The sequence below is a fragment of the Serinus canaria genome, chromosome 3 (assembly GCF_022539315.1).
Source record: "Serinus canaria isolate serCan28SL12 chromosome 3, serCan2020, whole genome shotgun sequence".
NCBI lineage: Eukaryota > Metazoa > Chordata > Aves > Passeriformes > Fringillidae > Serinus > Serinus canaria.
The window spans coordinates 105,512,029-105,537,931 of NC_066316.1; the positions used below are offsets into that span (position 1 = coordinate 105,512,029).

The following is a 25,903-nucleotide window of genomic DNA, read 5'->3' on the forward strand; positions in this document are numbered from 1 at the left end:
CCCCACGGGGCGACGGCGAGGCCGGCGGCGAGGCCGAGGCTGCCTCCGTCCTCCCTCCCTGCCTCGCTCCCTCCCGCGGGGGCGGTGCGGCGGACGGGGCGGGCCGGGCCGGGCTCCACCGCCTCCCGCCGCCGCGGTGATTGGCCCGGCCCGCCCCTCGCCCCGGCGCCCAGGCCACCTCCCTCCCTGGCTAAAGCGGGCAGTAGGTGAGGGGAAGGCGGCCAGACGGGAGCATGGTCGCGGCTCCGCAGCAGCCTCCGCCGCCTCCCCGCGCCTCCCTGCCCGGCCTCAAGCGCGGCTCCCGGCGCCCGCAGCCGCGTGGGGCTCTGCGTTAGCGGCGGAGGCTGCGATGCACAAGCCGCCGCTGCCGCCTCCCGCCGCCGCGCATCCTCCCGCCGCCTGAGGACGCGGCCGCCTGCGCCCCCGCGGAGGGAGGTAAGCGGCGCGGCGGTGCCCTGCGCCCGCCGAGCCCCCGCCGCCGCCCGCCCGCTGCGCCGGGCATCGCGGGGCTGGGGCTGCCCTGCGCCTGCGCTCGCTGCCCGCATTAAAAACTTCCTGCGTGCCTCCCGCTGCCTAGGGGGTGCCGTGCGGGGGCCAGCGGGCCCTCAGAATGTTGCTGTGATGGTTTCGGGTTTTTTCCCAGGGTTTTTTCATCTTGGCGTGGGGGTCTCCACCCCCGCCACGCGCCCACAACTTCAGGCGCTCGCTCGGGGAGCGGCGGCGGCCGCGCAATTCCTCCCCCCCTCAGCCCACCCCCAGTCCCGGAGGCGGCGGTGTCCCCGCAGACCCCCGTCCCTTCGGGACACCCAGTCCCCGGGGCGGCTGTCCCGGTGGATCCTCCATCCCATCCCCGGGCCCGCTCCCGGAGCCGCCGCGGAACTGCTTGGCGCGGATCGGCGCGCACCCCGCAGGCAGCCTGCTTCCCTCCCTGCCTGCTTCTCAAACGCCTCGGCCAGCCCCGTCCTCTCCCTGCGCCTGGCGTGCATTCCCGTTCCCCTTTCTTGCTTCTCCACATCCCCATGCGTGATGTATACGAGGAACTTTTCAGCACAATATTGCCTAAATGTATATATATATATTTGTGTGTATGTACATATTAAAACATTTCCTACGATTCCCATGCCGATGACATGTCCTCGCCGGTGTGAGGTTTGTTTGGCTGCTGCTGTGCTTTTCCATTGATGCTATTTTTTTTTCTTTTTTTCTTTTTTTTTTTTTTTTGTTTTTTTTTTTTTTTTTTTTTTTTCTCGGATGGTTGTTTTCCTGTAACTTATCTCCGAACCCGAGTGCTGCCTAGTGCCGTTCGGAGCACAGAGGTGCATCCCTTGGGTGCCGGTTTTCGGAAGGTCTGGCTTAGGCTGGGAGGGGAAAGCTACTTTCTGTTTTGACATTGAGTGAACGTGGCGAGCTGTCCTTGTCGTGTGAGGATGCAGGTCTGTGATCCCCGGGATTTTGGGTTCATATCTCTGTGCCTCCCCGGAGGGTGGAGGAAGGTCTGGAGGAAGGGACTTCTGGAGATGGATGGTGGTGTTTGTCCTGCACTTCATAAACAGTGTGTGCTCATCGTCTCCAAGATTATTTTATTTTTCCTCCTCTGGTCTCATTTATTAAACTGAAAATATCCCTTGAACGCTGGAGACAGATTTATCTCCCCACCACAACCAAAAATGATGGAGCCCTGGTCATGTAGTTGGCTGCTTATCTTTTGTTACTGTATATGAAAACTGCATAGAAAAAAATGCAGCGTTCTGGTAACTAGATTAAGGGGGATTTAATCACTTTTCCAACAATGGAGGAAAAAGCCATGCATGTTTGCTGCAGGCTTATTACTTGTTTAAATGGAAGATTATATAGAGCATATTTCCGATAAATTAAGAAACTTTCTTTTTCCTGGTAGTCTTAAAGACAACTGAGCAATGTGTGTGTGTAGGCACGTGTGAATCTCTTGCACCGATTTAAACACGTTTATCAGGTTCTTCTTTTGAGGTACTTTCAAAAACCCAAACTACTGTAGCTTTAAGGTGACTGCAGATAACAGTATTATTGTTTCTTATAATAAGCAATCTGCTGAAACTTTAATTCCTCCTTGAGAGACAGGATCTGTGTGAGAGAAAAGGGTAGTGTTCCATAAGCTTTATTCTTTTTTTATTATTGTTTGCCTCCAAACCAAAGCAACAGAGTGTCTATTATTGTTGTTTTCTGGCTTAAACTGCTAATAGCTTTATTTTTTTTTTCCCATGTGGAGAAAAATCAAGTACAGCAATATTTTACTCTGACATTTATCTGTGTCAAACTTTAGTTATGCTTGGAAGGTTGTTTAATTTTCTCTGAGTAATGTTCAGGATTGTGTCTTTTTTTGTTTATTCTTATAACCTGTTCTTATTGTGTGTATTTCTAGAAGTTGTCTTCAGTTTAGGATGAAATATTGGAGCTATGCAAATAATTTAGTGACCCAAGCAGAATGAGACTTAACCTGCATATGTAAACTGTGCTTTTCATTGCCTTGTTTTGCATAGCTATTTTTTTCCCTATAACATCCATGTTGATATTTCCTAATAATGCCTAAGGTATTTTAATTGAAAATTTACATTTGGTGTTTGAATAACTAACTCTTTGAAAAAATTAAGGTATCACTGTGATTTATTTAAAAGTGGAAAAACATCCTGTCATACCAAGTACTTGTCTTGCAAATAATGGCCTGTAACACTTAATTTGGATGAATTTCTGTTCATGTTCATTTTGCATACAATGAAGGGTGTTAAATGAACTCTGAAATATGAGCTGGGCTCTTGGTCTCAAACTGCCTACTTTCCTGCATTTGTTGTCTCCAGTAGCTTATGAAATGTGTGCACAGTGTGTCAACCTTTCCCTTAACAACAAAACCTATGAGCAAATGTTCGGTGTGAATTATATTACGGAAATAAAATATTCTATAGTTGTCATGGTTACAAATAGAGGCAGGGTTACTGGTTTTCATCTGCATGCTGGGGAGGGGGGGATCTAGTTTTGTCACTTTTTAATTACGTTTCTATTGAGTGATGGTCATACTTCAGATACCCAATATATTAAATACATGGCACAGTGAATTAGATTTTGTCAAAGTCTTGCTGAAATGAAACAAAAAGTGGTGGTGTGCAGGAACAAACCCTTGTTCATTTGTTTTTTTTTTTTTTTTTGAAGCAGAAATCTTGAGGGAAGAAAGTAACCAGCTCTGTTTTGTCTTGGTTTCTAGATTAGCATGCTGCCGGTGTCGCTGCTCTTCTTCAAACAATAATAAAAAGTATATAGTGTGTATGTTGACTGGAAATCTTCTCAATGAAAGGAGAGGAAGGCACGGATCTAGGAATTAGATGTGATTTTTGGGTTTACTGAGCGCTGTGTCTGGTGCTATCACTTTTAGTGCCTGTTTGCGAGCAGAATTCATTATGCCCAGGTTTGCTGTGAGTCTCTCCGGCGATGTTGCTCTGCTCCCACGAGTCCTCCTCTGCCAGGTAGCGATCCATGGTGTCCCTGGGAGTCGCTCAGCTTTGGGTTGCGCTGGCAGCCACCAGGATCGGGACCGTGAGTGTTTGCAGTTGTTGGCGCTTATCCCAGTGCTGTGTCTCTCCTTCTCCGTGCTCATCTGCAATTCAGTCTTGTCCATGCCTACTTGTTTTCCTGACCTTTTAATTTAGTTCCGATACCTGATGGACCCAGTTCTTCTGAAGCGCAGGAAAAAAAAAAAAAAAGGCCAAAAGAATTAATTTTTTCCTTCCCTTCTTGCCATTGTGTGCTGTGGTGGAAACTCACAGCATTAGGGTGGGAAAAGTACCCCATGATTTGTAAATGGAGAGAGGAATTCCCAACTGTCCCACCTGTTTTAACCCTTGTAACTTGCATCATATCCTTATTGTGCTATGTATTTTTTGTCTTAAAACTCATTTAGAGTTTTCTGTTGCGCTTTGAAGTTTTGGTCTCTCTTCAGTATTTTTCTTGAGGTTTTCATCATCCCTTCTTTAGGTTGAGCACTGAGTTCTTGAACTTGAGTTCTTGTAATGACTTGTCCAGTAAAGTCCATGGATCAGTTGGATTTGCTGCTGCAGGCTATGGACCCAGGGAGCCCACACAGGTGAGGGCCTGATCCCAAAGCTGCTCTGTTTGCAGAGCCTCAACTTTATAGTGCAATACTGAAGTCTGCATCATCTTCAGATCACTAATTCTTTGTGGTGCAGTTGAGACTTCTAGCTACCTAAAAATCTCAGTGTGGGTTGGTGACTTACTTGGTCCTTCTGCTTTTTTGTTTTTCCTTCCAAATCTTCCATTTTGCACAGTTTGCCAATTCAGTAATCTTAAATATGACATAGTATCATTAGGTTCTGTCATTTGTGTATCTAATCACTTTCTTAATGTACTCACCTCTCGGCGGAAGATGGTGTGAAACCTATATCCTAAAGCCCATAAACATACAAATCAGGTAATGTTTAATATACCTGCAGGTAAATGAATTACTGTATTAACCCTTTGTCATATTTTAAAAATAATTTCTCTTGTTTTATGTTGGCTTACCCAGTGTGGAGAATGATTTCAGCATCCCTCTGTGCAGTTAACTCTTCCATAAAGTTACTTGTAGGAAGGTGGAGCTCCTACATGGAGGCTTAAGATGCTCTTCCCAAGAAGTAAACTGCCAACAGCAAATCCAAGTGTGAGGCTGTATGAAACATAAACAGCTTTGACATGCTTCTGTCACTTCTGTGTTTCCTTTGTTACCAGAAGTACAAAGAACTCCTCCTCAGCTATAAAGACATTAAAAGGAAATAGATTAGAAGTCTCTTATGGGAACGCCTTTCTGTCAGGTTTTTGCAAATCACCAGTGTGTCCCAGGGTGTGAATATGCATCGTGTACCTGGTACAGTGAAACTAGACCTGGTGCCAGCGGTGCCCAGAAGCCTTCCCAGTGCTGTTGTTATGCAGCCAGTTACCTCTGTGCTGTCTTGACCATCTGATAAATGACAGTAACTGAATTCCTAGTCACACTCTTCCATAAATAATTTTATGTTGTGGATTAGGATATGTGGAACATGGGACCGTTTTGTCTAATTTTTATGTGCTGGTTTCCTTTTTTTTTTCTTTTTAATCTATGATGCTTAGGTTTGGGTTTTCAGATATTCACAACTTGGATTTTGGCCATAATTGGTATTAACATCAGAAAAACACAGGTTTTTTGGTGGCCTTAAATTTCAGGTAAAGTATAGTACTGGCTTGCAATAATAATACTGATTCTGTGAAACAGTCTGCTGAAATATAGACAGAGACTTATTTTAAAATGAACTCAATGTTCCTTTTGTAGTATTCTGTGATTTGTGTTTTTGTTTAATTCCCTCCCATCCATTACAATATGCTACGTGATGTCTGATGTTAAGTGCTGGGATTTCTGTTCAGGTTTGTTTTTCCTTGGGTTGGTCTCCAATTTCAGAGCTCTCCATAAGTACAGGTTGTACACAGTTTGATTGGGAAGCAGATTCTATCTCAAGGTGTGCAATGGAACTCGTACAGTGCAGCAGTTTGCAAGAAAATCTGCCACTGATAAAATTCCTCTGCAACATTGCTGTTAACTAAAAGCTGTTAAGTATGCTGTGGCAAGAGTGTTTCTTGGACTGTCAGCATAGTTGAGAGATAACTCCCTATCAACTTGAAGGATTCTTCACAGTATCTGTGGCAATAACCATGTTTGGTAGTAGGACTCAAATTCAGAAGAGGCTAATTTGTTGAGCTGGACTGTCTCTTCATATCTTTAAATCTTGGAGAGAAACTCATTATCAATCTCAACTCCTGTTGTTTATTTTAAAGCCCCCCAGACAAACCCAAAAACCTCCATCCCAAAACCAAGATCTTCATGACAGTGCAGACTTCACAAATCCTGGGTTTAAAGTGTGATTTAAGGCCTTTTGCTTCAGACACTTCCTAAAGTCCACGCTGATGAGTAATTAATATTTAAATCGGATAATTCTGCTCTAAGATCTGTTTTGTCAGACCTTGTTGTAGGATTTTGGTTTTGGTCTGCAAAAGCGATGCTGGTGGATTTGCAGATGGCAGCATTCTACAGCTACTCAGAGAAAGGTTTATTTTTTCAGTCTGAGGCTTAAACCTGCTTTCTCCCTTAATTAGAGGGAGAAAAATTTAAATGCAGTGAGTTTTTTCAGCCACAGGTAAACCCCAGATCAAAAGGAGAGGTGAAAGTGTTCAGGAAGTTCATTGCAATAATCACACAACATGGAGTAACTTTAAAGTGGATGCAGCTGTGTTTACCTGTGCTTTGAAATCTATATGTATTGCAAAGTTTGGTTGATTTGTAGCTTGTTGAGCACCTGAATTCATTAAATGATTCCTAACATATTGTATACTTCAGAAACTTCATTTTTTACTTTCTCTTGATTTTTTTATTGTCTCTAGCCTGCCAAGGGTGGAACAATGCCAAACTGGAACACTTCATATTACAAAATGTTGTTGGGTATATAAATGTCTGGAAAATACTTTTGAAACTATATGAAATGCTGTAGAATGAAGTTAAGCAATATCTTTTTAAGCTTATTCATTAACTCTTCCTAAAGTTTGAAAGAGCAGTGGCAGAGAAGCTGCTAATTCTGTATGAAGTTTCTTATGTTCTAATACAAGCAGTAGAGCACAAAAATATATGTGAATGTGAAATATATAAACTATTTCAGCTCTATTGACCTGTACACAATGAAATGGCTCCTTGGCAGTGCCTATATTCTAAGTGCATCCTTATTATGGGGTGGCTCGGTAGAGCTATCTGGCATGAAGTTTTTACTTGGATTATGAGGGCCAGGAACTGATGGCAGTGGAAGTTGGTTCTTCTGGTTGAGGCTTTTTTACTTTTGCCCTCTTCTTGGGTGACTTTTTTAAAGAGCTGGTTTGAGGCTATAAGGGATATCTCTGAAGACTCCATGAATTAAAGAAGGAAAATAATAGAAGAAACACTTTTCCTAAAATTTTGCTGGTAGCCACTGGAATAGGGAGAAATTTCTGTAAGGCTGGAGTAAGTGGCTGCTTGGTTATGAGATACTGGTTATATTTTTGGTTATATTTTGGTTATATTTGGTTATATTTACTGGTTATATTTTGGTTATATTTTAAGGGTTTTATTTAAAAACTGGTTCATATAAGTATCTACTTCAAAGATGCATCTTGTTTCTTTCTCATCCTCTCTTCTCAGTTGGGGTAGGAGTAGGTGCAGCAAAGCTGCCAGATGTTCCTCATGGCAGTGGACTGCCCTGCTTTCCCCCCAGACAGTGGGTTTCTCCCCAGTTGTGCAAACAGCTCAATAGATTACATCTGAAAAGCCTCTCTACTGCCACAGACACTTTGCAATCCATCCTACTCAGAGTAGAGAAATACCAGAAACACTGAGGATATTGTGTGATAAGAGGTTATGAAAAATGTTGTGCCTTCTTCCTGTAGAAGGGCACAAAAAGTGTGTGGCTAACACTCCCAGGTCATCTCTGACAGACTTGCTAATAAAATGCAAGGCAAAATGTTAAATGTACTGCACTGCCCTCTTTATTATGCTATTTTTAGCTGATCATATGTGGAAAGTATGTATCATTTAAACAAAAGTCACTGCTCTGTCTTCCCTTCTTTCTCACCCCCACAATGTTTCACATTTCTAAACATTGAGCATACCAATCAATATTCCATTAAGAGGAGAATTAACTTGGGAGAAGCTTGCATGTATTTGCATGTAGTAGCTTATTTCTTGGTCTGTGGCTTTGTGTTGCTTTTCCCCAGTGTCATATTCTTTTTTTTTAATTTTTTTAAGAACACTCCAAATATTTGTGCAATTACTTCTGCTAGTGAGGTTTGCCATGCTCCATCTTAATTTTGTCAATATGAATTGCTGGTAGAGCTGTCTGCAATGCCCTGCTTGCAGGCAACATCAGTCAAATGTTTGTAGTTACCTTTTTGCTTCTGTTTTACAATAGCTGGGCATCAAGGTACAAGGCTTCAGATCAAATGTTGCCCCCGGTTACACACATGTAGTTAACAGAAATCAATGTTGCATAGGCGTAAATGAAAGTTGGGTTTGATCTTTGGTGAGTTAACTCTTATCTCTTCTACATTGATGCTGGTCTAGATTTTCTGCAGGCTGAATTGAATGCCCATTCTCAAATTCAGAATTTGTGAGGCTTTGGCTGCCTGTGCCAACATTTTATTCCTTGTGGTCTTTGTATGAGACTGAAAGTAAAAACCTCCCGCTTGCTTTCTGAGGTCTGAGCCTTAAGACTGCAAACAAATGTAATGAGATGTGATTAAAAGCTGCCTGTAGCACATAAGAGCGTGGGCTGTGGCTGCGTGGGACCTCCTGGGGAACCTCTCAGTTGATCTTGATGTGTGAATTGTCACAAGAGCTGCTGAACTGTGGACCAAATCCCGATCTAGTTAACACCTGTGGAGCTGACATATTCCAATATGTATCTGATGTTGCACCGTGCTTCTCTACCCTGAGGAACAAATCACTTGTGAAATTCAACTGTGAAGGTCTTGAGGTCGACAAAAAAGTCTGCAAATCTCAGTAGATGACAGCAAATGCAAGAAAGAGGGAAGGAAATATTTGTTAGTTTTTGGTGCATATGGTCCAGCTGCTTCAGTACCTTCCCTTCTTCCCCCTCAGTTCTGTATTATATAAAATGGGCCAAATTTGTCCTAAGCCTAGATCCTTGCAGTCAAATGAAGTTACATTTAGTACCCTGAAAGCATTAGATAAACATTCTACCCATTCTTTAAGTTTATTGAGTCTTTGAAATAAAGCCTCCTTCCTAGTATGGTTTTTCCTTTTTGGAATAAAAGTGTATAGTTTTATGATTAAACTTCTGGGCAGTTTGAGTTTTGCAACATCACAGCCTCATCTCTCTGGGAACTAAAAGGCAATGAGCAGTTGTGGCCAATATTTGAGTTGCTTGGAGGAGGTAAAAAAAGAGCCTAGAAATGGTACAGGAATTAAGGAAATAATAAGGCTTACCTGAAGTCCCTGAAATGTGAGATTGACTTTAAAAGTAGTACTTGGATACAGAACTGCAGCCAGAGATGAAGAGGAGAATTATGATTGCCCTAATACTCTTTATTTTGGTTTATTTGTTTTTCCTCTGTTTCAGAGAGAAATTTTGAAAGCCCATTTGTGTGTTGTATAGGGTATGTTCTTGCTAAAAAAGAAATTGAAGCAAGTTTTCCTTAAATTCACTGTTTCAATATCACACTTGAACAGTTCACAGCAGCATCCTTCAAGCCTTCTAAAAACTATTCTTAGACAAATATTGTTGTTGCAGCAGCTAAGTTACTGAAGTATTGTATTTCAAGAATAATACAAGTAAAACAAGAAACCCAACCTTTGTGCCATGCTGGCATCTTTATTCAAAGAACTGCATACAGCTTCAGTGCTCCGATGGCAGAGCTGAGGGAGCGTGGGCTGGAGATCAAGAATGACGCCCAGTGGGGTCAGGTTGAGAGGCTTAAACACTAATTTGTGGTGGAAGTGCAGGTGCAGCTTGAGCCCAGGCATCTCCTGCTGGAGGTGATGGTTAACCAGGGCATCATCAGGCACTCATCTGGGGAAGCCAGGGGCTGGTTAGACTCCTGCTGGAAGTCCTCATTAACCATTGCCTTCCCTTTTTAAGGCTTCACTGATTATCAGGCAGTTATTCACTTTAGGAAAGCTTGAATAGGCTCAGATTTCCTCAAGATATTTACTAAAATGGCATCACAGATGACTTAGTACAAGTCTTTTCCTGCCTAAATACTATCTTGTGAAATTAGAATCTATCAGTTCATGGCTTTCAGTAGACCAGTCATCTCTTGAATTTGACTATAGCCACTTCAGGGTTGGCTGAAGTGGATAGTTTTACTCTAGAAACAAAGTGTGAAACCCTTATTTTTATGTAAAAGATTGCAAATTTAACAACAGTCAGAACTGTTCAGCCTTGAGCCATCTTGATTAGAAAATTGAAAGATTATAAAACCTCAAGATTAACCACCAGGATAAGATCCAAGAAATGTCAGTGCTCATTTTACCTAGATAATATTTCTTTTCATTTTAGGCAAAAATTTAGGATTAATGCCTGGGCATCATGTGTATAACTATTACATGCACAAATAGACCATTTAATCTTGGCTCGCTCTGTCTAATAAAATAAATATATTTCACTGTAACTGCAGTCAACCTAATGTTTTGAGATGCTTACAAGAATGATTATCAGACAGCTCATGCAGGGGACCACCAAGTGACAGCATTGCTCTGTGAAACTCATGGCCTCTGTCTTCAGAAAAAAAAGGTAAGTGTAACTCTGAATCTCTGTGTGAGCTGTTGGCCAAAAATAATTTTACACAAAAAGTTTCTGATCTTCGCCAGGCAGGTTCTAAGCATTGGTGTATGTGTCTGCCACTAGAGAGGGAAGGAGCTCTATACAGAGCAGAGATGCAGGACTTGGATAAAGGCACGTGTCAAATAAATGAGTGGGTTTTGACAGTTTTTTATTTCTCTTTCTGAGGGCAAAAGGAGGGCATGAATTTTAAATCATATAATTTCTTTATACCCCAGAATAACTTTGTAAGCAAAGTTGCCCAGAAACATCTATTCCGAGACAGAAATGCTTCACTTTCTATGTGTGGAGGAAAGTTGGAAGTATTTTTGCCATAAAGCAACAGTTAACTACAAATTGTACTGTGGCAGCTGGAAGCAAATACCTAACCATCCTGAGGAACCAAGAACATGCCACATTCTGTTTGAAATGGAAGCACAGAGACCTTCCAGAGAACTCTGGAAAGCAGTGGAGTTCCTCCATTTTCCTTCATGTGACCTCAGTGTTCTAGTGTGCCTTTTTATTTAGCTGCCACGGTGAAGCTTTGCTGTTGCATACACACACACACAAACAAACAAACAAACAAAAAAAATCCCTAGAAACTATGTGGGGGTCATCTTGAGATCTCTTGTGTATCTGCAGCTTTTTTTGGCTGCTTTAGGGTTAGGCTTGTGGAGTCCCATCTGCCTGGTAGCTCTCCTCTTCCAGTGTGGCTGGTTTGCCAAAGCAGTCTGCTTTATATATATATCTATATATATATATATTATATATATTCTCAGAGTAGCTGTACATGCACTCTGCTCCCAAGTTGCTGCATTATCTTTTCTGTCACTGCATCTTAAACCTTCAGCTCTCTTTTTTTAGATTTATCTTGTTTCAGATTATTGAAGGCAACGCCCACAATTATTGAGCATCTAAAGGATAAAACATATCATGTTAACTTCACTTTATATTTGAGGGGTTTTTTTTCAATCTTTGATTTTTCTGTTGAGGCAATAAACTCTTCTGGAACAAGGGCTGTTATTTTTTTTTGCCTGTACAGTTAGAGCTGCCTCCCTAGTTGTGCCTGGTGCTTTAGCAGCACAAAAATGATTCATAAGCTCTGAAAATGCTATTCTTTTCCACCCCTTCTTTCTCCAGTTCAGTCAACAAAGATTCTGTTATGCTGAGGCAAAGCAGAACTTTTCTGTTTCTCTTAATTACTTATTTTTTAAGATGAAAATATATCCTAGAGAAGAAAAATGAATGTTACATAATGTTATGATTTCTAAAACTATTTTAACAGGATTTAAAAAAAATTTGAGATTATTCTAATCCAGAGATAGCGAGCAGTAAAACAGGCTTGTTAGTCAGGGCTGTATCTGTTTCTTCTGGAAGGCAAGTATGTGCTTTGTCTCACTCCATTAAAAATAGTAATCCCAGGAATATATTGAGGGCTCTGAACTAGTTCGGAGGTGGTTGTTGATATAGAGGTCCACAGTCACGCCCACCAGAGGGCATTTTATCACCAGTTTCTTGGGGAAAAAGTTTTTTTCCTGAAGTCATGAATAAAGTAGTAAATATTGGACGGGAAAGCAATGTATGAAACATTGTACAGATAGCTTTTTTGTTTATATATAAATACATATGCTTATTTCCTGGCTGTATTTATATGTAAATAAGTAATGATGTAGGCTTGAAGGGTTGGGTTTCCCCTCTGCTTTCTAAATACCTTCTAATTTTACTTAGGGATAATCTGAGGAGAAAGGAATTCCTTAAAGCTCTCCCACAGCTGGTGTAGCCATTGGTTACCAGGACACTGCCCTCCCTTCCACACAAGTACAGCAGATGCTCTGGATGATTGCAGTGTAGCCTTGCTCCCCCTCTCCAGGGCACTCGGAAGCAGAGGCTGCTGTTCAGAAGCCCTACTCATTTAGGAGGCAGGAATTTGTGAATATAGTTCATAGCGAAGCCCCTGGATCTAAAGGAAGCACTTGGCAGCTGGGGAAGTGTACATCTGCCAGATGGACCTGACATCTTGTGTTTGGCAGCAGTTAATGCTAAGGCATGATATGCAAAATACAAGGATGACAGCTAGGAAATGAATTTTTATTCTAAAAACTGTTTTGATTTTGGTTTTTGCTTTTTTACTCATCTGTTTTCCATTATGAAATAAAGCTCTGCAGGAAGGGAAGAAAGAAATCTGCTCCTGAAAATACCTTTTCTGGCCAGTTTTCAGGGTGTTTCCTCATGAAGCTGACATCTGTGCTGAAGGTTGGGCTGCCCTAGTTCAGATGTGCGACCTTCGTCGGCCTGATACAGCACATAAAATGTGATTAATTCCCTTCGATTCCCTATGGATAAATAGATTCTCTCCAGCAGAGCCCCTGTGACTTGTTTGCAGTCTCAGCAGAGGCCTGGGGTCATCTGAGACCAAGCTGCAAACCCAGGCAGGGCTCTGAACAGCCTGTGCTGGGACATGCAGGCAGAGCAGTGGTAAAAGCTTTTCTCTTTTGCGGGACATTCTTTGCCTGTGTGGATGTGCTCTGAATGATTTAATTGGAGATTTGGAGACTGTGATCTTTGAGAATCTGGCCCTTATCCGCAGAGGATAGTGATCTTTTTTGAGATAAAGGGAGGCCAAGATGCAAGGCAAGAGCGTAGTTCTTTGTAGGGATGGATGCAGTCTCTGTTGTGTGTGCTGCTAGTGGGGAGGCAGAAGGTGCTCCGGCTTCCCCTGATCCCGAGGGTTTCATGGTGCTCTGGTGTGAACACTCTCCTATGCAAAATAGGGTGAAGACCCTCAACGAATGGTGGCTGCAGGGCTGTGTGGAAACAATTGCTCAGACTTTAAAATGATTGCAATGAAAAAGTGAGGTGAAGGATTAATCAAGACTAGCTCTGCCTCATCAGCAGCAGGCAGTTTCCTGCTAAACTACCTCAATGTTTTTCAGCCTCTTTTTTCAGATGATATATCCTTCAGCCAGGAAATATTTTTTTCCAGCAGTGTTAGTGTCTGTGCAAATAAATGACCTATAAAAGAATTTTATTAATTCTCTAGGACTAAAACTTTGAATAACATTTTTAGCTAGATAAATTTGCTTTCTGGAACTGTCCAGATGATTTGATAAAGACCTATGTCTTTGCCACCTTGTCATCACTGAATTTAGTAGCTTAATATCTCCAAGCGTTGTAAAAGATATCTTGTGGTTAAGATTGAGAGAGTTGTGGTGTTTTATTGCTATTTGAGGGCTTGAGTGTAAATTAGTGTTAAAAGGACTTTGGATGTGAATCTGTATTTTGTTTCCTTGGGTTTTAATTTTGCCTGCGGTGATGAGCTGGACCACGTATAAATGTGGGGACCCAACTGTAAAGACTTAGGTGAGGGAGTGTTGTCATAGTGGGTGAGTTAGTCTGCTAAGAACTTTGCTAGCATAAAAAAACCCCAAATCTGTTAGGGTAAAAAAAAAAAAAAGTAGATGGCAGCACTAAGCTATTCTGAAAGAGAGAGAATTTGAAGGTGGGAAAGATGAAAAAGCCTGTTAAATCTGCAATTATTGCAACAGTGCAGAGCTTCCACAACATGATAGCAACTCATAGTAGCAGAAGAACCTTGCAATCTGGTTTCCCTGCTGTTATGTTGGGAGTAGATGTTACTGCTTCTTCTCATTTCATTAGGAAGGACCATGTGAGGTCTCAGTGTAACTCTGAGCTAAAACAAGCTCATATCTAGGTTTCCTACAGAGTGACTTAAGGATTTGACCTGTTGGCTATTGTATCTTGGTGCTGACTTGTTAGCACTATTGTTATTGTATCAGAAACAATTCCTTTGCTTCCAAAGTATGTTCAAAGACATATGTAACCTCAATATTTTCATTGAGGCATGTAGGTCTGTGGCAAAGTTCTGAGTTATAGCCAATAGTGTTTTTTGACAGAATTAGCCAATACCAGACTAAAATCCTTTAAAGATGCTGATTATTCTGCATTTGAATTAGTATTTTAATGTGCCTCAGCAGAAGACTTTCATATTAAAAATAACTACTTCTCACCTTTTGCTTACTTCGCTGCTTTTCTCAGATGTCAGACACTGATTTAAGGCACCTCTGGAGAGGGAGGAGATGCTTGCCTTGGAGCCAGGCGACTGCCTTGCTTGAAATCTGTTTCTGAGCAGCAAAAGATTGTCTTTGCATTTTGTGAACTCCAAAAATAAAGCAAGCAAAACCCCAAATTCACCGTTTTTGTTATTGTACTTACGCTTTGAGGCAGCAAATAACTAAGGAGTTGGCAGCATTGTATGGGCAAAAAACTTGAATACTTTCAGGACATTCAGCTTTGAACAGAATGGGAGGAAATCCATGTGTTTTTAATTACCGAACTAGCTGTTTCCAACGTTTTGTCTGACCAGCACTCTCTTTAGGGAGCAGGAGAGCCTGCTGATGTGCAGAAGGTGAGCTGCTTGGACTCTAGTCAGGCTTGGTGCTGTTACAGCTTCCCTGGGGAAGCCTGTTTTAGTGCTCAGCTACCCTCTGAGTGAAGAACCTCTTCCTAGTGTCTAATCTGAACTTTTTTTGATCTTCTTTTGCAAGTGGAAAATTAGTTGTGTGGCTGGATATTTGGTGTCAGAAAAATCAGGAAAAAAAAATCAGAAAACCTTCAAAATAATGTAAGAACCAATAGATGAACAAAAAGAAAGGAAGAAAAAACCAAACCCAACAAAAAAACCTCAAGAATTTTATACATACGTTGATTTGTAGCTTCTGCACTGAAAGTAACTAACTTTATATGGTGGTGATTGCATGTATTGTTTGTTATTATAAGTATTATAGGAATTTGGCAGGGTTTAAGACTGCTAAAATAAACTGTTATTTTAGGAAACAGCAAGTAAGTTCTGCTTCTGGAGAACTGGATATGTTTTGAATACATAATTTTTAATATTACAGTTTTTGTACCTTCTTGAGCAGCTAAGGTGGTTAATTGATGTACACTAGGAGTGAACTTGTTTATCACATGGATTTTATTGGTCCAGTTGTGACCTTAGAAAGATGGGAAATATGATAGGGTTTTTTTGTCTGAATCTAAGTCTGTGATACTCCTTTAAAAAAAAATTAATTTCATGTTTTTTTGGAAAAAAATATTCAGTGCTTTTAAAGGGCTTAATGTGTTGTGTCCAGATGAAGCTTAAAAACAGACTGACCATGAAGTTGCCAGACTTTAGGTCCATTTAATCAAATACCTCCTTCCAGCAGTTCCCAAAGGGAACCATTTATAAAAGGAGAAATAATATTTTGATTTGGGCTGTTGTAATTACCTTTGTCTCACAATACCTTTCAGGGGTTATCCCAGAAGTTTAATACCTTGTATCAAGATTTGTTTTATCCTGCACTCTTTAATCTATTGATGTTCTTAGTCATATGTGTCTGCTTTGGGGCAATTCTTGCTTTTTTTGGCCTTGACAATTTCTGGCTTCCAGCTCTGCAGTCTGGTTAGACATTTTTGAGACTATCTTATTTTTATCTCTTCTGTAACTTGTAGCTTTTATTGAATTTCCCTTTGTTATGCAACCAAGAAGAGAGAAACTGAAGTTAGGATTTCTCTCTGCTAGTCATGATTTTACATTTTTATTTCATCCCTGAAGTCTGCTATCCAGTCTTCAGTCTGCCTTCAAATAAGCCTCTCCACATCCAAAATACTGCTGTTATGGTCCTCTGAGTGTTCTCTGAGTCTCCAGTATTTCCCATGGATTTGGGTGCCTAGCGCAGAGTAAGGAAGCAATACTGATGATTTGATAGTGGTGCTTCAAAACTGCATTATTCCTCAAGCTAACACACTGAAGGTTTCTTGGTATCATTTCCCGTGCCTCACTGAGCAGTTGTTGCAGAGTTTTCTGTGACCTCTCCAGACTGGTGCCTGTAGGAATTTAGCTGAAGGACTGAAAGTCTGGATTGCTTTCCTTGAGATGAAATTAGTTGATATAGTCGTTTATTTTAGTACAGTTTATCATTGATATTTTTAAGGTTAAGGGTTTCCCTTTTGCTAAGATCAGTGGCTCTTCTGAATGGTTTTACAGATTTTGGGGAATCTGAATTGAACCTTATTCTATCTTTGGAACTGGGCCAGTGTCAAGAAATTCTCATTTTTTGTGTGTATATCAAGGGTCCTGCAGTTCCACAGGTTTCCTTTCTTAACAAGCTTGCATCAGTAGGAGATGGTGATTTGCTGAAGTCTGGCTGTTTCCTTGCTATGCTCAGGATTAGACACTAAATTTTGTCTCTTTCTGGTTTTACTCTCAGGAGCAGATCATGGAGAGGAGGGGAAGGATGAGCAGTGTGACTCAGTGTACAGCATGCCCTCTCTGTCTGATAAACTGTGCAGTCCCTGAGGTTTCTGTCAGCTCAGGCCAGAGCAGTGGTATCTTTAGTGCAGCCAGGCTTGTGTTGGAGTCCTCCAGGTCTACACATCCGTCTGTGATGGATTCCCCCAGCTGAGCAATGCTCATCTCTGCTTGTATGCCTCATCCCCATCCCACCTATTTTCCTCTGTTGCCTTTATAATGAGTCAAGTTGAATTTCTTTAAAAAAACTTGATACCCAACTTCCCTCTCTGGCTTTGACTTCTGGCTGTCATTTCTCAGGTGTCTGAACAGTTGCCTCAAGGCTTCTGCTTCTCTGTTCATTTGTGCTGATTTAAGCTGAACACGGCTGATTTATGAAATATATCTTAAACAAAGTTGGCTGAATAGCAAGGTTTTTTTCCTCTCTTTTTCTGTTTTTCCCCCTCCCTTCATGGGAACTTAATTACTGAGGGGTAGAAATTATTCTGGTGGCTGGTATTTTTCTGTTTTTATTCAATTTTCATGAAAATTAGATCCAAACGTAAGTACTGTGCATTTTCTTCACGCTGCAAATTCTAAGAAAATACCACTTATAAACAGTGAAACAAACAAATAAAAATGTATCCATTGCTTGTTTGCTTTGAAGTAATACTTGTATATAATCAAATTACTCCAGGAGCTGGCAGGCAGCTTTAAGAACAACATCAAATGTGATTAAAGCAAATACTCAGTTGGCAACCATTGGACCTTTATCACAGTCAAGGCTTCTCAGCATCAGACTTCCAGCACTCCTGAAACACTGTGAGAATGAATAAATAACCGTCTTCAAAAAATCTGAGGTGATTGCATCTGTTTGGCCTTTGTCATGCTGTCTGCTCTGTGACTTTCTGCATTTCTGCTCTGTGACTTTCTGCATTTCTGCTCTGTGACTTTCTGCATTTCTGCATTTCTCCATTGTCTCATGTCAGGCTTTGCAAAGCTCTAGGAACCGGGAAGCTGAGATGCAGAGAAGAGAAGGGATTTGCCTCAGGCGCTCAGATCAAATGTACTCCCAGTTCTGGTGGCAGAAATTGCACATTTCTCTCTAGGCTCCAGTAATCTGTTGTCCTGGAGGGCAGCACTGTTTGTTTGTGCCTGGGCAGTCTCGAAGGTGACCTGCCCTCAGGGCTGGGTTGGTGGCTCTTGGCTGCGGTGGGGAGGTGAAGTTTTGCCTGCGATTTGAGCAGGTTGTTGTGGTGATAATACAATCACATCTGCCCCACTGCCAAGGACTTGGATGGCCGTGTAAAAATGAAATTTACTTCTAGTGTGCCTTTCCATCCTAGTCCTCATAGAATAGACAGAGACAAGACAATGGTATTTTATAATTTTTTTTTTTTAATTCTCCAAAAGCAAAATGGTCCTTCCCCTCGAAAAGATCAAGAAATCTTTTTTGTCATGTGCTGCCGCAATGCCTGTGCTTTCAGCACTTGAATTTTGCCACTTTATTTTGTGGAATACTTGTTCTTTATTTCAGTTGTACACTGGGCTGTAGAATGTCGTAGGCTCCTGTAGCAATGCCCTCTTTCTGCCCCAGTGTGCCTCTGTGATGGCTGACAGTCCCAGAGACCTTGCCAGGGAGCTGATGAACACAGTCTGCAAAGAAGTAGCAAAAAAACCTATGGAATTGAGCCCTAGCAGGCAAAAAAATTATTCCGAAGCTGTGACTTAGGCAAGTTTTTCTGAGCTTGGCAAAGGAGGCTGTGATGAAGGTTGCCTTGGAACTGTCGTCGTGCTGAAAGGGAGCTCATGGTCTTTGGCTTGGATGTTAGCAGAGGTTAGAGCCATAGGGTCCTAAAGGGTTTGGCTGTCTTAGATATCTAATTTTTGCTAGTGTGAATAGTTGAATTGAGGCAACTATTCCAAACTGCTCAGTTCCTTAAACTGAGGCACCTCTTGCAAAGAGAAAGCAGTGTTCTGGTAACCTGGAAGAACGTGGGTGACTAATCTGCAGTACAGTGCAAAGTCCCACCTCTGGCACCAGTGCTGTGCAGGAGCCTGTGCATTGGCACAGCAGTGAATGGAGCTGATGGAACTGTGTGCAGGGCCATGGTCTGTCAAAACCTGTCTTGATGAGTAGTCTGTATTCTATAGCTGCTGGATGGCTGTGGGGATTATTCTGTATTTCCCAACGGTGGGGTTTTTCCTTGTAAAAACTGAGTCATTAAGGTAGGAAAAGCTCTTTGCACCATTCTGGGTGTCTGATGCCCAGACAGCAGCACCAGCTGTCAGGCATCTCTTTCTCAGTAGCACAGAAAAGCTGGGACAGCACTGAAGCTTCAGCATGAGGGTATCCTTAGGGCACTGAGCTGGGGCTCAGACCTCAGAGCAGCAGAAGGTAACACTGCTGCAGAGACAAGGGCTGAAAGTGGAGCATCAGAGCAAATAGAGTGTTGGAAATCTGAAGCACTGTCCAGAAGGGAAATACATCCTCTAGAGGAAAGTCGGCTGTGCAGGAAGGAGATGATAGAGCTTTTCCTGTTTGCACTTAAAGGAGAATTAAGAGGATAATCTGCTGTGACAGCTGCCAGGTACCTACTGCAGTGCTGCCTTAGTGATGCCCCAGTCCTTTCCCAGCACCTGTGGCTGCTAGCTGCTGATAGGATGCAGCCAGTGGCTGGCCCAAGTGGAAACACCACTCCTGTTGGAAGAAGGAAGAACTCGGCTAGTGGAGAATAGGAGAACAATCACAGATAGCAAAATTGCTTCCTTTCTGCATAGAATTGGTGAGTTCCACCTAAAGACAGGTTGTAGTATTGCTTATGCAATCCTGAAAAGTTTCAAGAAAGGAAGAAGTAGCAATTGAAGACATTGTTCATAACTTATCTTATGCTAAGACCTGTCAAGTCTTTGTGTTACTTGAATTGTTTTATTTCCATATTTTAAAACCCTCTGAGAAGGCAATTACTGTCCAGCTGTCTTCTAGCTGTGTTTTCATAAAGTTGACCCCGCTTCTAGCTTGAGAATATGGTGCCAATTACCTCCCTTTCTTTAGTTACTTTATTTAAATGCCTTTATCTCCTAGTTCTTGACTTGATGAGGTTTTTCCCTATCAATCATGAACATACTTATACGAGTGTTAGGACAAGTCTTAAAGCTTTGAATTGTGGTTGTGGGAGAAAACTTTTTAAAGTATTTCACCCTTTTGGGGGAACATGTTCTTCCTAAAATTCTGGATGGGCCATGTTCTTTTAGTCAATGTAACCAAGCCAGCGCTGCTGTGATCTGGCAGGACTTGCTCTGACCTGAGGATAGAGAGGTCATGAGGTCCCATTTCCCTCTTTGGCTCTTGGTGTTTGACTGCCACTTGAGAACTAGACTGAGAGGCTGTCATAGGGCAGCATTTCTTGAAATGACCTGCTTCTTTCATCTGGCAGTGACACCTCACCAAACCAGCAAGGCTGTATGTGCCAAACTTTGGGCGTGCTTGGTAGCTCCAGAGTCCAGACCACAATTTTTTTGTAGAATAGAAGCCAAACCCTGGAGCTGGGCTGGTCACCTATAGTTACCAGTTGCCTGGCTTATAATCTTGAAGTAGTGCGCCTACATCTAATGTTAATTATTTGTCTGTGCAAGCTTTCACCTACATCTTAACTAAGAGACAAAGGTGTGTGCTTTCAACACGAGAAAGGTCAGGGTTTACACTGTCCTATAAAAGCTTGTGGTTTTGGACTGAACTCCTTGCTTTTGATGTAAAAAAAACCCAAAAAAATCAACAAACTAAAATCAGTAGTTCAACACTCTTAAGCAGGTATCCCTTAGAAACATATTGGGCAGTCCAAAAAAACCTCTTAGACACTTAGGAAAGAAAGTGCTGAATGTTTCCAGAAATGCTGTGTGTTACTGGCTTAGGGCCCTTCTGTAGTTCAGTAGTTAAGCAATATTCTAAGCAGGGCAGCAGTAGGGAAATTCCCACTGATGGAATTTTTATTAATTTTTATATTTAAAAACTTAAAATGGTCAAATCTTTACTTAAGTCAGAGGAAAATGTTGAAATGTGTTCTGTTACAGAAAGGGATTTCCTTTTGAACCCAGCTGGACATTTTTAGCCTGAAAAGAAAATCAGCAGCACAGGTAGATACCAAATCTGTTCTGCAATGAGCTGTTAGTCCCACTGGAAAGATTCCTGAAATGAAAACTTCTCCAGCACAATGAAGTATCAGTAGTATATCCTTCCCCACAGTGGAAGTTCAGAAACACAAAATGTGGAGCATCAGTCAAGCAGTTTTCTTGAAGTTCTTTGCTACTTCATTGCTCATGAGAAGGGGCAGCCAATGTTTGCTGTATCAGTTTGTTTTGGGATGGGTTTTTTTTTGTTGTTGTTGTGTTTGTTTTGTTTTGGGTTTTTTTGGGGGTTTTTTTAATGGTAGCTTTGAGGAGAAGCATAATAGCAATTGCGAGTTCAGCAAACTTCAGCAAAAGAGACAGGCAGAGTAGTCTGCTAGGAAGTATCATCATTAAAAGCAAACTACATTTGTCAAAATAAATGAACGCAACAGAGTTTATGGTACATTAACTTGTTTGCTTACTTGTACGTAACCAAATTCTTTTGGATTAGCAATTGGTGTCCCACTCATTAGTGAATGTTAATTAGGTTCTATTGTGATACTTATTGGCACATTTGAGAACAGAGAAAGAAAAGGAAACAAGTTACTGGGACAAGTAAACTGCTAAGCACTCTTTGGTTTGATCTGAATTTATAGGTATTATTTAAACTTCCCTTCAAAATGGGAGAACCAGCTACCTGCAGCCCACCAGGATGGCAGCAAACTTGCATTGTCTGTCACAGTCCAGCTGCTCTGTCATTCAGATTTGATTTTTTGGAAGATGTCAGAGGTGTTGCTGACCCTCCTTTGCTGTCAGGCCTGGGCCAGGGTCCGGCTTTCACCTCTCCCCTGTCATGCTGGAGGGTGAGAAGTGCAGCTCAGCTGCTCTCGTGTTCCACCCTTTGGAGCTGCAGCTGCTTCTCCTGTTAAGCACAGCTTTTCCAGAAGGTACAAAGCGAAATTGGGGCGAGTCTTGCCAAATCCTTTGCTGACTCTGAGGCTGTGAATACCATTAGTGAAGACTGACTGAAGAAGAAATTCTCATGTTGCTGTTGGGAGAGGTAATGGATGTGTCTGAAGGATTTCCATGCTACCGACGTGAGGAACGAGGCACTGCTTTGTGTCACAGTCACAAGCCAAATCCCTGCAACAGAGCAGGCTTCTACATGTGTTTGAAGGTGGCAGAGGAGCTGTTTTGGCAAGTGAATTAATGCTTGGAGAATGATTAGGTGGGATGGAGCTCTTCCCCCTCTGTATCAAGGAGGTTTCTCTCCCGATTGTTTAATTTTTTATGAGTAAGGTGCAGGAGAGAAACTGCGTAATTCATGAGCTGTGTTTTAATCAGATGTTAGCACTTTGCTGTTCCATATGTCTTACTAGGTATCTCAGCAGTTTTTTTGGGTAACAGTAAAACACGAATCAAGCCACTCTTATCTCTTCTTGCTTCACCAAGCAGGACTCAGATGTGGAGATCAGTACAGTGGTCCCGAGCCAAGATCCTCGCAGGTTTTTAGCAAAGACTGCAGTGGCAAAGACACTGATGAGGTGACATAGCAGAAGCTTCTTAATATTTTTAACATTCAGAATGTCAAGGAAGAAGCCATTTTTACTCATACCTGAATGTTGTTTCTTTGTCCTAGGTAGCAGGTAAAGAGTTTGCTGCTCTTTTTGAAGCACTTATTGATCAGTGTCTCCTGCTGGGCATAAGTGTCTTTACCATCTGTGGCCAGGGATGTATTCCTTTATATTGTCCTGGTCAACTTGGCATAGTATTGGTGCTTTCTTGTATAACTCTTAATTAAATGTCACCTGAAGTGTGCTTCTAATATTCTAAGTTTTGTCACCAAACTCTTACTTCTATTAGAAATATGACTGGAATATATACTTAGTGATTTTTTTTTTTGAAGAAAAAGTTTCTTTATGTAGAGAAATATGATGAGCAAAACCAGGTTGAAGGAGTTGGTTATACTTGGTCTCCAGTGCAGCATTGGCTGCATACTGCTGACAAGTTTGGAAGATTACAAATAGCTATCTTTGATGCTAAACCCCTTATTTTCAGGGTATTACAACCTCTTTCTAAAATGCTGAAGTACTTCCAGTGGCTTTAAAGAGGTGCAAGTTAATTTCAGAACCTGTGGTAAAGCAGGTTGATTAGTAACTTGGGGTAGTTAGAGCATGAAGAGCAATGGGATGTCATAACTCTCTGGAAGAGTCATCTGTGTCTAACTGAACTCAGGATGATGTCATATCCTAAGTCGTTCTGTGATCACTGAAGTCTACAGAGATAGATTTTCCCCTTTGTTGTCATGGGGGAATCATCTGGATCAACTCCAGGCTGCAACTTGCTTGGACCTTCTGGTCTCTGGCTGAGAATTTTTTTTCAGGCATGCTGGAAACATGGTTCATTTAGCAAGGGTTATCAGCAAAGCCAAGAGCTCTGTTAAGGTTAATAATCCTGCCTTAGAGGAGGTTTCTTGCATTATTTCCATATGAGTATTGTTATTTTGCTGTGATTGATGGCCAGTGGTTAACCAGAGCATCTTGGGTTGCGCAGAGCTGAATGTTTGAATGCTGAGCTGTCAGGTGTATGGCCAATGACTGAAATACAAATATTCAAATTAGATACCTTCATACTGAATGCAGTTCAAGGAATCACAGAATAGTTTGGGCTGGAAGGGATCTTTAAAGTCTAGTTCAATCCACCTGCCATGGTCAAGTATGTCTCCAACTACATGGAGCCCCATGCAATCTGACCTTGATCATTTCCAAGTATGGGGGCACCTGCCACCTCTCCACAGAGAAAGATGTGCCAGTGTTTCACCACCATAATTATAAAAAACTTATTTATATTGCATCTAAATAAACTCTTTTATTTAAAAATTATTGCTTCTTGTCCTATTGCAACAGGCCCTGCTGAAAAGTTCATACCTATCTTTCTTACAGGCCACATACTGAATGGCCGTAATAAGGTCTTCCTGAGGCCTTATCTTCTTCAGGCTGAGCAACCCAACTCTGCTTTTCCTAACAGAAGAGGTGTTCCATCCCTCCAGTAATTTTTGTGGCCTTCTCTGGACCTGCTCTAGCAGGTCAAATCATGTATTTTCTGTGCTGAGAGCCCCAGAGCTGGATGCAGCATTGCAGACTTGGCTTCAAGAAGGTGAAATAGAGAGGCAGAATCGCCTCCCTCTCAGTTCATAAGAATTCCTGAGCTCGTATCCTTGAGATAAGTGGATGTAGGAACAGTTAAATAAGTTCTCTTGTTGTGCTGTGAAAACACTGAAAGTGCCTGTCTTGGTCCAGTGGATAAGTGGAGAAGTAGAAGTGAGGCTCTCCTAGGGTGTGCACTAGGGTAGCATCAGCCTTTTGGCACCACTTGGACTCAGCTGGGCTTTGATTTTTGTACCTGTCATTAAAAACTTAAATGTAGAAGAAGGACATAATTGCAAAAATATTATATTAGGATTATTCTAATAAAAGCCATTGGAGTTGGGATTCTTAAAACCCATTCACTAGGGGCACATCAGCTCCTGTCTGATCTAGTCTCTGGGATTTTTTTAAGCTGACTTTATTCTGTGTAAATTAAAACCAAAACTGAGACCAAACTCATTCTGAGGAAGTTACTAAACTCTATGGAATTAAGCATAGTGCTTCTAGTCTTCTAAAATCATGCTTTCAACTTCTGCTCCAGGAGTATCAAGTTGAGACTTTCTCGCAGTCATTTAAATCTTGCTGAGTGCTTTGAGTTTATCAGCAGGAGTACATGATGTGTTCTTCCCTTCCTACCCTCTACCCCCTCCCACAACTTTTTATTTCTACATGATTGGCCCTATGGGATATAAAATAAACATGCTTGCTACAGAAGGCTCTGTAATGCAAGGAAGAATAGAGATCTGCTCTTCCCATGGTGACAGAATGCCTAAATAAATAGTTGCCAGTATGAGCATAGAAGCTGGAGTAATGGTAGTTTAACCACTAGGAAATGTATTCAAAGAACAACTGGTAGTAGAAGAAAATAAGCTAAAAATAAGTATGCCCCTTCCTAATGTTGCATGGTGGGTAAAAGGGAAATATTTATCAATTTTCTATAACTCCCCTTCCTCCCCCCCCTTCCTTTATTTGAAAATCCTCATTCAAAAGCATAAGGGGATTGTCATCAACTGAGTGCACAACTCTTAAGTATTTTTTTTTCACCCAGTAAAACCACTTTTATAATTGGGAAATACTGAAAATAGCTGCCTTCCTGTAGGAGGATGGAAAGTGCTGCAAAACGAGATCTTACTTGCAGAAAAATGTGTCCTTTTGTTTTAAAGACAGCAGTAAAAGGATTTGTTTTAGGTGTTAAATATGTCAGCATTGTAAAGAGCCAGCAACCCACTTTGTTTTTAAATGTTTAAATAATTGTTCCTGTGCTATGCTGCGGTGAATTATAATTAATTATACAAGTCACAACTTGGTAAGAACCAACCCATGAATGAAATACTATATTCAAGGGTTTGTTTTCGGCCCTTTTTAAAAAATTTGTGAGTTTTTTTATTAAAAAAAAAAGGCTGGCTAAGAGAGGCCAGCTGGCACTATTATAGAGTGATTGGGGAGAGCTGTGAGCATGGAGGAGGCACAGCGTGACGGAAGGCAGCCAAAAGGATTAAGGTATCTTAGAACTTCTTTGCCGCAGGCTTAGTCTGATGGCAGAGGGAACATGTAATTCCTGCTTTATTTTATTTGTGGCACAAGTGAGGAAGGGGGTTGCAGTCCTGATGACACATTTTGAGGGATGGGGCCAGTGGAGCCGCTGCTGGGGCATCATGCAAGTGCAGAGGGATAAAATGAGAAAGATGTTTTAGGTCATCTTTTTTCTAAAGCTGCTTTCTGTTGACATAAAAGGATAGTGAATGGGACTGTCCAAATGGCAGAGGTTTCAAGGGAGGATTGGGAGTTAGAAAAAAGTGCTCTGCTTCAATATTAATGCTGGGTTGGTAGAACTCTGCAAATATTTTCAGTTATTTTCATGTGACATTCAGGTACTACAGTAGTCTCCTATATTAGACAATTGTCCCATTTGACATGTAAAAGGATAGGCTGCCTTTTATTTCTGCCCTTTTTTAAAAATAAAAACAACAATAAAGTAGTAGATATTGATATCTTTGAAATTTGTTTCTGTG

General features: G+C 41.5%; 1 protein-coding gene across 1 annotated transcript in view; it reads left to right on the forward strand.

The window, feature by feature from the left end:
- The first annotated feature begins 312 nt into the window (after positions 1-312).
- Positions 313-25,903, forward strand: part of KLHL29 (kelch like family member 29) — a 387,740-nt gene continuing 362,149 nt past the window's right edge. The window contains exon 1 of the mRNA XM_018921262.3: positions 313-435. The gene's annotated coding sequence lies outside the window, so the exon portion shown is untranslated. The remainder of the gene's footprint in view (positions 436-25,903) is intronic.